The sequence below is a fragment of the Corapipo altera genome, unplaced genomic scaffold (genome assembly GCF_003945725.1).
Source record: "Corapipo altera isolate COAL_440 unplaced genomic scaffold, ASM394572v1 1, whole genome shotgun sequence".
Lineage (NCBI taxonomy): Eukaryota > Metazoa > Chordata > Aves > Passeriformes > Pipridae > Corapipo > Corapipo altera.
In genome coordinates, this window is record NW_020884873.1 from 40,900,590 (window position 1) to 40,900,813 (window position 224).

The following is a 224-nucleotide window of genomic DNA, read 5'->3' on the forward strand; positions in this document are numbered from 1 at the left end:
GTATGAGCTAATTTCCATCTTTCTAGCCTTCTGGTAACATGTATGAATATCAATCACTTATCCTACTGTTCAAACTGAATATTTAACTCTGTTACACTGACTCATTATTTTATGATGTCCTTTACTCCTGCACCCTCAACATTGAATATCAAGGCAAAGTTTCAACCAATTCATCTTCTTCAGCCCCCCCCCCCCCCCCCCCCCCCCCCCCCCCCCCCCCCCCC